Source organism: Pseudopodoces humilis, chromosome 7 (genome assembly GCF_049639895.1).
Source record: "Pseudopodoces humilis isolate 2021_Gansu_Grassland_sample_001 chromosome 7, ASM4963989v1, whole genome shotgun sequence".
Classification (NCBI taxonomy): Eukaryota; Metazoa; Chordata; class Aves; order Passeriformes; family Paridae; genus Pseudopodoces; species Pseudopodoces humilis.
Window position 1 is genome coordinate 26,077,931 of NC_142206.1, and position 12,058 is coordinate 26,089,988.

Below are 12,058 nucleotides of genomic sequence, written 5' to 3' on the forward strand. Positions count from 1 at the left end.
GGTCTTTCCTGATGAAGAGGAAAACCTCAATGTGTCCTCCTGACCAGCTGCCTGGGCCTCACAGTGTAGTGCAGTGTTTCAAACAGCTGAAAGACCTTTGCCCTGGTCTTTCCATGACCTCCTGCACGCTCCTCAGCACAAGCACATCCAGATGCCAGGAAGGCCTTTGAGACCTATGGCTGTGTCTGTCTGACCCAATTATGCATCCAGCCCAGCAGCCTGGGGTGTCTGACCTGTGCTGATGTGTTTGGGAATGACCCCGCTGTCCCCTGCTTTGGTGGGGCCGCTCTCTGTGGCAGCACAAAGACCTCACCTTGCTTTAATGGTGGAACTTACCTGGTTCATCTTGCTCTTGTGAGAGTTCCCTGACTTTTGTAGGGCTGTTAGCGTACAGGACTGAGGTTCCTCGAGGTTACAGCTGTTGGTCCTGGCTCTCCAATGTAAAGTGATGCTGGAGATGAGAGTGGAGGGACTCGAACCTGAAGGCAGCATTTTGCCTTGCTGTCTCAGCTCTCAGCATGGGAGTAGCTGCCAGCAAACCAGGGTCCCTGCCTGTAAGGCCTGGATGTGATGGGGGGTTATCAAGGGGCAGTCACAGCTGCATGGGTATGAGCAGATGGGCTGCTGTACTGTAAGAGCAGGGCTCAATCTCTGCCAGCCTGCTGGGACCAGCTCTGAGGAGGAAGAGACAGGCTTTCCTGCTGCCTTTGACTCCCTTTCCCATCCCTGCTGAGCGCAGGGCTCCCTGCCTGCTCCTGTAGTTCCCCTGTGTGGCGCAGAGCGGTGCCCCTGGCAAGTGCCGCAGCACGCTGTGCCTCGTGGGCTGAAACCAGGCAATTAAATAGCAGCTAAAAAAAGATACGCAGACATAAGCTGCATGCCATTTTTAGCGGCTTTCAGCACCGATTAACTCCTTAGGCAACAGCTGTATGAAACAGCCTGCCCAGCTCTTCCTGGTCTGTCTCTCTGGCCAAACCCCGGGTCTGCTGGGGCAGGGCTGTAGCTGCCCCCAACAGAGCAGCAAAACGTGCGGGTGCACAGCTCTTCCCTGGCTTCTTCAGGGCACAAAGTTTCTGGTCTGTAGGCTCGTGTGGGTCTGCAGAGCTTACATGAGCAATGGGCTCCAGTTTGGAGCTGAGGCTACTGAGCACTGCAAGGATATAAAACTCTTCATGCTTCTGAGGTGCCACTGGATCTGGAAAATAGACTTTTGACCCCTGGACTTTGGGTTCCAGTGATCTGTGATTATTCTTAGGCAAAAAATGTAACATAACCCCAGCGTTAATACCAATCATCTTCAAAAAAGAGGCCAGAATTTGTTTTTTAAATTGTGCTGGACCAAATCTACATAAAAAACCAAAAGGGAGGATGAGTGCATGACACAAGCTTGCTGGTTTATGGAACAGCACAGTGTGTTTTCTGCCCATGAGGATGGGATGACTGATGACCCCATCCCCCTTCCTCTGGACCTTCTGCAGAGTGAAAGTATGATCAGGACTTGTTTGATTTGTGGCAGCAGCTTGACTGTTCTGTTTAACAAGAAGTCCATTAGCAGGACAATAAGAGCTTTACAGGTGTTTTTAGGACAGTGCACCACTGTCAGCTGAAGGCTGTTGCCACAGCACGTGCCACTGTAGCCTCCGTTCCAGTGCCTGGCCAGGATTTCCTGCAGCAGTGAGAGGAGAAGGGTGGGTCTGCACTGGAGCTGACTCAGTAGTATGGCAGAAGCAACTGGGGAAGCTGCTGCCAGGTCTTGCACCACCCATCCCTTGCTGCCTTCACAGTGCCCTGTGTGCCAGACCCTCTTGCAGCAGCTGCACGAGAAAGGAGCACCTGCTCTTGGCCTGAGGGGCAGGTGCTCCTCTTTCTCCTCTTCTTCCACCAGTCCTTCTGCCTGCTTGGGACTGGATCTCTGAGCCCCTTCCTGTGTGTAAGAAAAAGGAGCTTAGACCCTGCTGCTTCCTGCCCTGCTCCCTGGCCCACCATGACACACACACCAGCACCTCAAAGCCCCAGGCTTGTGGCTACATTCGCCTTCTGGCACCAAGTCAGCTGCTAAGCACAGCATGTGCTGGGTTTTCTCTTCTGAGGAGCAGCAGTGTCAAGCCAATCCCTCTGCTCTCTTCTGCTCCCCTCTGGCTGGCCCTGCCCTCTGCATGGCTGAGGGCTTGCCGGCTGTACTCTTCTATTCACAAAACATGTTCCAGCCTAAGGTGTCCTAAAACAGCAATTTTTGAATTTTTGAAAAATAGAAATTTTTGAAGGGATCCTGGAATTCCTTGCTGAGTTTATTTTCTCCTGAAGGAAAAACCTCAGTGGAGACAAGGTGTCTGGTTTCTTCTGGTATCCAATGAAGGCTGGAGCTGTTTGTGTAAACAGCAGCTAAAGGTGCCTCTTCCTGCAGGAGCTGTTGCTTGGCACGGGTGAAGCTACGCTGTCCTCAGCCATGAGCCCTTGGTCCCCGTGGCGCCCCATGGCCCCATGGGGGCATAGCTCTTGATAAGAAGCTGTCTGTCCCAGCCTAAAGCTGAGGCACAGGCAGTGCTGAGCTTTGAAAAGGTGTGAGCTAATGTTGTGCCTTATTTCAGAGACGTGCTGAACCTGGATGTTACTATAAAACATTATGTAGCTAGAGTAAAACATGATTTGATCACCTCTAGTTCTAGGAGTAATGTCTGCAGTTCTAGGAGTAGTGTCTGCACTCCTAGATTACAATGGCTACTCGGTTTTTAAAAATGGCTCAAGACCTGCAGCTCATGACTGCTTTTGCAAAGCTTTGAATTGCTTCCTTAGCTTTTGAATGGCAAAAAAATCTTGCCCCACAAATGTTTTGTGGCTCTGACAAGTGGGGCAATCAACTTGAACCGGGAGGCTTAGTCTTCAGGAAAAAAATGTTAATAAACGGCTCCCACCAGGCAAACTGAACTGATGGCAGCCACAGTGGGAATTGTTACTACTGTGCTCCAGCGTAGACAAGGCCTCATTGTCTGGCTTTGATGGGGAAAATGTCCAGTTTTTCAAAGTTTGCTGAGCAAGGGAGAAAATAATTATATTACAGATCAGCTTACAAGGGGCACATTCATGTTTGAAAGAAAACTTGATTTTCATAGGGTGAGGAAGGAAAGCATAACTGCCAAAGGAAAAAGCCAGCGGCGTTGGTGACCTACTAAAATTGCCTCAAGTCAGAAGTTATTCCTGGCTGAAGGTGAGTCCCAGGGGGCTGGATCCTTGACTGTGGCTGAGAGGTAGAAGCATGCAGGAAACCAAGCAGCCCCCTGCCTCTGAAGGTGCTCTGTGCTTCCGGCACCCGGTTGCGAGGCAGACGTGGCAGAGAGCAGAGCCCTTGTGTGGCTGGACACAGAGCTGCTGCTGCAGCTGCGGCTCCTCAGGCCCCAGTGCTCTCATGTCTCCAAGCTCCCCCACAGACAGAAGCTGCGGTAGCAGAGTCCCACGGCCCTGCCACCAGTCCCGGCTGCGTGACCGGCCACTGCAGCACCACTGCCTTGAATCTGCCCAGCTCCCAGCTTTCAACTCCTGGGTTCCACAGCTGAGATTTTATTTGCTGTATTTGAACAAAACATTGGAAGTGTTTCACTTCATGTGCTTCTATTTAGGAAGACCACAGGGCAAATGGTGAAGGAATACGCTTTACAGCACTGGGCTGGCTGTGCTGAGCCACATGCAGCTGGCCCTGGCTGCTGACTGTCTGCCTCCCACTGGCACTGGGAGTATTTGCTGAAGCCATTTTGGTTGTCACCCCAAGGGGGAGGATGTAATTATCTTCTTTTTGCAAGATTGCATGTAATTTTCTCTTCACTATCTTAGAAAAAAAAGAAAATTGAAACAGAAGCAGAAATGAACTGTGCAACAAGCTGATAACCCATTAATTCTTTCATTAGATTGAAAGCAAAGCTCCAAAGAATCTAGTGCTATATATCCTGAGGGGTTTGTGAACATTCCTCTCAAGGAAGCGTGCGCTCTTCTCTTTGCAGGAACACCAGCAGAGACCCAGTTTGTTGTCATGGCAATGTCAGTAGTTGCCTTCTCTGTATGCTGAATCATAGGCACTCATAGGATCACAGGAAAATTCACATAGGAGAGGCCCTCTGGAGATCTGTAGTCCAGCCTCCTGTCCAGGGCACGGGCAGCCATGAGATCAAATCAGGCTGGTCAGGTCTTTCTTCATACAGGACTTAAAAACCTCAAGGGATGGAGAAAGTACTTCTTCCTGGCCAACATTTCTAGGCTGTTGCTAGCAGCCTTCTAGCATTCCTAATTCTAGTAATTCTGAGAATAATGTTTGGGTTTGCTGTGACTTTGGTATTTAGTCACCATGTTTTCCTTTTTTCACCACCGTGAGAGTGTGATCTGGCTATACTTTCATATTTCCCTCTCAGTCAGTCATCCAGCCAGATGACTAATGGGCTGTGTGCAGTTTTCTTGTATTTGACATTTGTTTTCTGCTCACATTGGCACTGCTTAAGGAAAGCATCCCTAGTCAGACCTGTATTTGCACATTAGCAATGGGAACAAATGCATCCATCAATAGAAGTTAAATGTGCACTTGAGTGCTCTTCAGATAGACTTGCAAGCACACAAAAGTTGCCATTAATCCCAGTCCTTCCTATTTGTTGTCATCTATGTAAAGTGTGCTGGACTAAAGAAAGGCAAGAGTGTGTGTTTGTGTGTGTCCTTGTCCTGAAGGGCACCCACTTGCCAACTCTCTTTTAACAGGATTGTTTCACAAGTTTTGTGTTTCACTGTCCTCCTGTTGGTATCGTATTCAGTATACCACGTCCTGTCCAAGGATCAACTGCTGTCCAAGGTTTGTCTTGTTTAATTGAATTATGGTTGCCATGGGGAGTGGAAAGTTCAGATTTCGTTCTGCATGGTGAATTTTGCAAGCCAGGGTATATTACAGAGAAAGGGGGAAACCTGGATCTCAAAGTCTGTGTCAAGGAGCAAGAGGTTAAATGGAGGCAATTTTAAAAGGGGTTTATGGTAATATGTTGCTCTAGGTCCCAAGGAAATTAAGTTAGAGTTGGGCACAAAATTTAGGCTTATTGGAAAACCCCAGTTCCACAACCAAGTGTCACAGCTCTTGTTGTGCCTATCTCCATGTTGTCTCCCTGCTTGCTCGACAGAGTCTGCTCTGGGACCGGGTTGTGCTTTCCCTCTGACACCGACTGAAGTCCTCTCTGAGTCTTTCTAGAGAAGCAATTCTGAGCAAAGGGACTGACACTGACTGCATACTCCTAGGTAGGATACTGGCAACATGTCAGGAAAACTACAAATAGATGCAGTGCCAGCATTTCTGGTATTTTGTTTCCAAACAGCATGACATGTAGTTTGCACTTCATTCCCTGTGCCTTCCTCCAGCATCTCTGAGGGGAGAGGATGGAGCTTGGTGTTCAGGGATGCCACAGTGCAAAGCCCTCTTCTGCAGGCTCTGTGACAACCCCTGTGGGCCTCGGTACTGACCTCTGTGCCAACTTGACATATGGGCCCTGACACAGCCCTGCTGGCAGGAGGGGAACACAGAGATGGACACGCCGGTGGGAAGCAGCAGAACATCTCTGTGGGAAGCTCTGGAACACAACAGGAAGTTTTGGGAAAAGCTCTCTTGCAAGGTTTTGTTTTGTTGTTTACTTTTGTCTTTTAAGGATGTGAAAGGCAAAAAGTAGTGCAAATAAAGGAAATGTTCATGAGGTGTTCCCTTCCAAGCAGGAGTTTGTGGGAACAGATGGGAAAACTGAGGCAAAAAGTAGTGCCTGAAACCCGTCCAGCTGAGTATTGCCCAACAGCATGAGAGATTGAGTGGGGTAACTTCCATGCTCTGTTGCATTTGATTTTCCAGCATTCACACTTCAGACCTCATAGGGAAGGCAGGGTTGTGACTTGAGAGGAAATTTAGAACATCATCACTGTGCTAAGTGTGATTGTGGGAGGCAAAATGAGCAGCTGCGAAAACTGATACAAATGGGTGGGTTTCATGGCTTGCAATATAACACTTTGACATCACTTGCTATCAGAGGGACTTCCGTATTTGCCTGCTCACTTACAACCTTGCTCTAGTTCTTTAATTTTGCTAACAGTAGTAATAATAAAAGGCATCTGTGGAGACCATACAGCACAGTCAAGATCTGTCATGCTTTCTTTATCTCAGGGCAAAACCCAAAGCTTCCTGAGTTCTGGTTTATATTGCCAGCTTGCTGTGGAGCACCGAGAGCAGGGCTAACTCCAGCCAGGATACTGTCTGCTTTGGGCTTGCAGATGATATTCATGCTGCATTGTTCCTATTAATTACAGCTCTCTGGAAACATAAGGCATGGGATGGAGGAAAATGAAACAAATGGGCTTATTTAGGTCAATTGCAAAAGTACGGGCTAATTGCAAACAAAGTGGCAAAACAGGAGCAGTTGAGGCTCAGAGGAAAACAATGTGAACAGTGACCTACATACCCTTGGGGAGTGGGGGGAGGTTAGACAGCAGGCCATTGGGGACACCAGCTCAGCAGAGGGGTTTGCAAGCATCTCTCCTTTCAGGCCCCTGGGCCAGGGCCAGCCTCTGTGCTGAGTTCTATCCATGCAGTCTGTGCAGAGCTGGCCTAAACAAATAAGAACATTCAAGGAGACATCAGCCAAGTGATGCAGTGGCATTGTTCCTGTCTGATGTTTAGCCCCATAGAAAGCTGCAAGGCCTCTTCTGTGAGGGCAGAACCTGGAAAATAACAGCTCTGGGCTTTCCATTGCAGAACAGTCTGGGAGTGAAGATTGTTAGTTTGTATGCTCTTGCTTACTCTGCCAGAGGGAGGACAAGTGAAGGACAATCAGTTGTTTAGACACATGCTGGAAAAGCTATCTTTGGAAAAGCTATTGTGATTCCTTTCTGTGCCTGTAACAGTAAGGAGCTAACCTGGCCCAATGTAACATAGCCCAACCCAACCTTTCTACAGTGAACAGGCCTCTGGATGATGTTCAAGCAGTCAAGCAGCAGCTTTCAACCTCTGCTCAGCGAGCCCTTGCAAGTACTTTTAAGACATAGGTGGGAAGTATCTCTTCTTGACTACCTTTTACAAATATCTTAAGCCCACTGTCAACAAGATGAAGTGTGTAGATGTCTGCAGCCCCACTCACTGCAAAAGGTTTATGGGTCCAAAACCGGGAAAGATATAAAGTGATTGCTCTAAGGGAGGCCTTTATCACTGCTCACAGAGTTCAATGGTAATTTCATCCTGTGGTATGTATTTCCAGAGAGCGGTAATTAGGGAGAACAATGGAACACAAATAATTCCTACAAAAGGGAACAAGGATTTAGCATCCCTTATTTAAGTAACAGCTCAGTCAAATGCTTTCTTATCATGTGGTTTTCAGCTCTGGACTCCCCTTGCAAGCAGGAGTATCCAGCAACCAATCTCTGTGTGCCTGCCAGCCATGGCACCTGACCAGTCAGTGGGAGACAGCCTTCTCCTGTCTGCATGGTGCTATTTTACCCACATCTAAGGTCCCAGATAACTACACTCTAAAAGTGGCAGAGTTCATGCAACACTGCATTCCCACTGAGGGCTTTTGAGACTGTCAAACCATTTGGTCCTGTGTGTAAATGGGACTCTGTTAGATCTAAGCTTGAAAGGACCCCTGTGGATTATCCTGGGTACCACATCATGGCTTGTCTGACCAACCAAAGCCGTGATGGTGGTGAGTTCACCAGCCCCAGGCAGTGTCTGGGCTGAGTTTTGCCTCTACTTGATGTTTATCCTCCCTTGTAACATCCACGCAGCCAGCAGAAAGCACAACATGTTCACATTCAGCAGCTACCACGTAGCATTCTCATCCCCTGCCACTGAAAAATGGACAACAAAGACAGGTTCTGATTCTGGTGGAAATCCAATAGGGTTGTAACATCATTTATCTCCCTCCACAAGCTGGCAAATGCACAAATGTGTGGGCTAGGCCACAGCTAGTGGGGATAGCTGTTCATACAACTAGTGTTGTACTGGTGGTGAGGCTGGAACAGAAGAAGTGGGGGCTGTGGCCTCGCTTGTAGGGAGCCACCGGCCTCTGCAGTGCCCTGCCAGGCTTCTCCACCCCTGCAGCACTCAGGTGCTGAGGAGGCTCTCCTGAGGATCATTCTCCACATGTGCTGCCCAAGGTGGCTGTGGGAAGTCCTGCAGCCATTCCTCCAGGCTTCAGTCAGCCAGCAGAGAATTTTTTTAATCAATCACATCTGCCACATCACAGCAGGTTTGGAAGCACACCTCACTGCACACTGGATGCACGCGTGCCTCGGGCACCAGGTGAGTCAGAACACAGCTGAATGGACACTTGTGAGCACTTTGCTAATTATGTTAAAAATAGTTTTAATTGAGGGCATGGGTTTTGTTGATCCCTTGAAATACAGGAGTCAGACATAAGGAGACTAGTTTACCTGTAATAACAGCAGAGTCAAAATTGAAACGGATTTGTAATTTTTTCCTTTGGTTTAGGGCACATTCTTTTAATTCAGAAAAAAAGTGAGTGTAACTGTGCCTGGGATTTCTAAGTACATCTCTACACATTTGGTCCTATTACAGAAACTATCAGTCCTTAGTGGATACAAGCCTTTTCTAAGCAGTAACTTTCTATCTTCAGCTGAACTTTCTATACTACACATTTTGTTTGTACCCCCCATGGTTTCTCTTTATCAGCACAATTTCCTGGTAACCAGCTGAATGGCATTCATGCATGTATATTTTTCTTTTTTTAAAGCACAGCTGGGATCTATGATATAAGCATATTCTCCCTGGATGCATTATGAACCATGTCTACATGACTTTTCTATGGGAACACATGAAGAAAAGATCCTGTGCAACTGCTGTCTGGTTTTTAAACATTTCAGGTCAGGTATCAGGAGCCTGATAAAAAGACCTAAGCTATGGTTGGAAACAATTTCCAGAAAATCGTTTTGCTTATCCCTTGTAGCTGTGGCAATAAATGAGAGAGAGGAAGGGACAAAGCTCACTGCCAGAAAATAAGTCAACAAAAGCGACTAACTCTGTTTGGGTTTCATCACCTGACACACTGTACGCTGAGCTTTGGAGGCCTCCATGCGTCCAGAAAAGAATTCTTGGGTGACTTTTGCCAGGGCAAATTCATATCTGATTAAGGAGTTAATAATGAAATTATTATTAAGTTCCCATCATTTTCACAGATGGAGAAAAGTTAAACATGAAATGCCCTCTATGTACTGCCTGGTAGCTGCTTTTCTTCTCCTACCCTCTACCTGTCTAGTTTATCATGCATTTATTTTTATTCTGGACTAGACCAAAGCTGTTTATCTTTCCTCCTCCACCCTCTCTCCACATCTGAGTGCCTGCTGCTCACTGCTCTAACAAGAAGTCAGCAGGAGTAAAAAGGCATAATGACCCTGCTGAATCAACATCCTGTGAGGTTGAAATGACAGTCATTATCCTAACTGGAAAGCAGCACTATGGTCCTTTGGAGGTTGGAGGGTGGGCAGCTCTTACAGAAGAACAAATGCTCTTCTTCCACAGAATTTAATGCTTGTGGGAAAAATGTGTTCTCTGCTCTTCACTTGGCCTGAAAGCTGCTCAGGAACATAGCAGTGAGAGTGTGGAGCAAAATGTCTGTACCCACTATTTCTGCAGGCACATGTGAAGGTGATCAACCCATCCTCTAAGCTGTGTGGGAACTATGAATCTGCATAATGTGATGCTGATCCCTGACTAACTCACCTAGTCACTGAGCTGGCCTCAATTGCTCATGCTGGCTGCCACAGCTTCCAGTTTGGAGCTCCCTCTAGTACCAGAGAGCATGTCAGCTCCAGCACATCAGTGTCTGACAAAATGAAATCCTTTCTCACATTGGTTTCTCTGACTAAGAAAACAAATTTAAAATGGCAAAACCCCAGGTTGATCAAGCTACCACCCAAGGGCTTGGCTGCAACATCAGCACATCAGGGTTTCAGAGGCACAGAGCACCTTGCAGCCCCATCAAACAGAGAGTTTGGAAAGCTCTTAGTGTATCCAGTTGTGGGACTACATCTGCCTTCAGCAAATCAGCATGGCTGTCTGGAGGCTCATCTCATGCTCCCTGCCTGGCCACAGACAGTGAGAAGAGCTTTGTAAGGAGAACAAGTTCAAGGAAAGGTTTACTATCACACTGAGAGGGCTCATATGGCACTTCTGCCCTGTTGTTTGTGTCTTCTTATATGTGCTCTTTTTTAAAATCACCATATTCTTAACTAGGAAAGTACCTTCTTTTTAAAATAATTTCCAAAATGTTCATTTTGTACAGAGCCCTACAGGATTACAGAACTATTGCAAAATGCTGTTTCTTAGAAAAGCACAGAGGATTTCTGCAACAGAGAAAAACATTTTCAGATACTTCATTACTTAGTGCTTAAAAATATGGCATATAATTTGTTGAGGCATCTGTTCTTTCATAATTTAAGGCATCTCTCAGAAGACTTCTTCAAGAACACATAATTCAAGACCAAATGCTGGAAATGTCAAAGATAAATGACATAATTTATTCATGGTACATTATCCTTTCTGTCAAGGAAGAATTCATGACTCCAGAGTGAAGCTGAAAGTCCTGCTGCTTTTGGTTATCATTAACTGATCTCAGTCAAGGCGCTGCCCTGTGGAGATGGGCCCTACAGGAACATACTGTAAAAACACAAGTGTTGTTCAGAAATAAAGGTAATCTGTGACAATAGTGGAGGCAATAATGGCACAACAAAAGAAACAGCAGCAAGCGCTGGGGTGAGTGAGCACAGAGTGAAGCACTTGCCCCAGCACAAACCACACAAGCACCCTTAATGAGCTTTGACACAATGACTGGCCACCAGATTACCAGCTTGACTGCTGCTCATGCCATGAGCAAGAGCAACATCAGGAGGCTTCTCATGGAGCAGCAGGTTTACCAATTGCTTCCAGTCTTACCACTGGATGAGAAGCAGTTTCTCCATTTCAAGTGGTTTGGTATTTCTTGGAGGATAGGGCTGTAAGAACAGGAGCCACACAGGACAGCTTCATCTGCTCTGGTTTCACTCCAGCTAAAGCTCCAGTGGTTGTAGTCAGTGCAAGGGTTTTACACTAACCTTTCATAAATTTGGTATTACAACTGGAAAATCAGACACCCCTAACAATGAAACAGCTGTGTGGTAAGACTTGTACTGCAATACCTAGAGGAAACTGGTGTTTCCTGCCTGTTTCCCTTTTGAATTATTGAGCTCAAGGAAATAAAGAGCAAGTGTTTTTATTAATGAAACTATAGAAAAAGTTTCTTTAAAAACCACTGGCAAGATTTTTCTCTTTAGGACAAAGAGTGGAAAAAACTGTGACATTTTATGCTGCTTCAAAAATAACTAGAAAGGTGGTATGCTTTAGTCTGAAAATCAGAAACATCCGTTCCCTGTCCCAGTTCCTTTTCAGTGAATTTAGAAGTCCAGTGATGTTTCAGAGTTAGCCTGTCTCTTCAGTCACTTCACAGACACAAAGAATTGTAATCACAAATCACATTATGCTGTGCTCAGCTTCCAACAAAAGAGGAACAATTCTACTTGCATTTAAACAGTCTCCCAAGCATACATCTCAGCTGTCCCTTGTTTTCAAAGACACCCCTCAGTTCTTTCTCAAATGTATGCATGTTTCTCCCAAATGTGATGACTCTGATGTTTTAGTGTTGAACAGCAGAAATTCAAGAACTATTGACTACATTCTTTTTTCCTCTGCAGTGCCAGGTCCCAGTCCTGTACAGGCTGGTGCACATTTCAAACTCCATATCCACTGTGAGTAGTTCCACTCACTAAAATTGATAGCCTGGATAAAATTAAGCATATGTGTAATTCTTCCTAGAAGAGGGATTTTATTTTTGCTGCAGCAGCAAGCCTGGTTTGCTTCATGAGTTTCTCCTCACCCTTAGCATAAAGACACTGTTATTGAGCAATAGGACAAGAGGTTTGGTAGGAATGGACAATATTCACATTTTCTAAAAGAATCCTTTTCTTATGTGCCACCTCTTGTATTGCAGACTATGTGTTGGGCTGAAAACTA